Source organism: Pelophylax lessonae (assembly GCF_965119305.1).
Source record: "Pelophylax lessonae genome assembly, chromosome: 1".
NCBI lineage: Eukaryota > Metazoa > Chordata > Amphibia > Anura > Ranidae > Pelophylax > Pelophylax lessonae.
Genome location: NC_138768.1, coordinates 214822705 through 214824558, shown reverse-complemented (window position 1 = coordinate 214824558; position 1854 = coordinate 214822705).

The window sequence follows — 1854 nt, the reverse complement described above, 5'->3', positions numbered from 1 at the left end:
TCCAGACACAATGGGTCTACCAGGGGGTTTTAGAGAGTTCTTATGTATTTTCGGCAGGGAGTACATTGTTGGGGTCCTAGGATGTTTAGTTATGATGAAGTCATATACATCTTTATCAATGATTCCAGATGCAAAGGCTTCAAAACATAAGTTTTTTAATTCATTTTGAAAGTTTATAGTCAAGTCAGGGTCAATGGGAGTATACCATTGACGGTTCTTCAAGATATCGAGGCACATCTCTTGGTATTGGTCGTGCGTCATTATGACCACGTTGCCCCCCTTATCAGAGGGCTTTATGACATAATGAGGGTTTTTCTGTAAATGTTGAAGAGCTATATTCTGTGAAGCAGTAAGGTTTTCAAATGTGGGTGACCAACGGGCTTTTTTTAAATCTCTTATTGTCTCACAGACAAAAGACCAAATCTGCGGACAGATAGTCAGGTCAGGGAATTTAAGGGATTTAGGTTTAAAAGGCTTTTTTGGAAGACTTAATGGGACATCAGGTCCATCGGGAGGGGGCGGGGGACCAACAGGATCCAACGACCCCTCCTCATAGAGGAGCATAAGGTCCCTTAGGGCTCGGAATTCCTCCATAGTATAGTTTTTAAGTTGTTCTGTGAGTTCCAGTTCAAGTCTTTTCTGTTGTCTATTATCATCAAACATGAATTTGTAGGTCAGATTTCGAGCAAACAGATAGACGTCCTTGATAGTGTCAAAGACGTCTATCTGTTGTGTTGGGCAGAAGCCCAAGCCTAGCTGCAGCACCTCAACCTGGTCGGGTGTGAGTGGGAATTCGGTGAGATTTATGATATTAAATGCATCAGAGAGGTTATCTAAGGGGCTGTGATGTTGTTGGGACTTTGGGTGACAAAACCTGTTAGTTTGGTCTGTTTCTTGGTGGTTTTTGGAATGGCCCCTAGTTGTGGGTCTAAAAAAGCCCCATCATCCTGTGAGGGGTGTGATGTTTGTGATAGGGGGAGAGGGTTGGACAAAATTTTTTTTTTTTTTTTTTTTTTTTTTGTAGTGCAGGAGTGAGATCAGTGGTTTGAGCTTGTGGGAGGGAAGGGCGTCTCTTACCCCCTGGGTTAGAAGGAGACCCACCTCCGTGTCGAATACGTTTTGGTGCTCTCGAACGAGTAGACGGGGCTCGTGCATTTGTCTGTGAGGGAATAGAAAAAAGGTTAGATACACCATAATCAGTTTGATCATTAATGTGAGATTGTGAACCAGGCTGTCTGGGTGTCACAGCAGGTAGAGGCTGTTTTTCATTCCATTTATGTGCGTATCCGCCCATAAAGGCTAATTTGTCTCGATTGAACTTAGATTGTTTTTTGAAGAAAATATCTTCATTTAATTTTTCAAGTCTGAGTTTGATGTCAGACCATTTTTCTGCAAATTCCTGTAGTTCGGTGACATGTTTATATTCCAGATTAAGATCATTGATCTCATCATCTAGGGTTTTCATGTCTGCTTTGTATTGTCCTATCAAAATGTTCATGAGATTTTTGGTGCATTCATCAAGAGCCGCCTCCCAGCTCTTTTTGAAGGCATCAGATGGATTCCTCAGTGTTGGAAACGTATGAAGTCTCAAACCCTGAGGATCCTTGCCAGACTAAAGGCACTTTCCCATGCGGATCATGCGCACAATGTTCAGTTATCAAAAAATCCACATATAAAACACTACCAAACGGAGACCAGTTCACCCCAAAACATTTTGCAAACTGCAAGACCAAAGGGGTGGTCTACCTTATGGAGTGCGAATGTGGTAGCTTCTACGTAGGGAAAACGCGACAGGAGTTCGGCATAAGAGTTAACCAGCACTTACAAAGTATGTCCATAAGCAACTTTTATTTA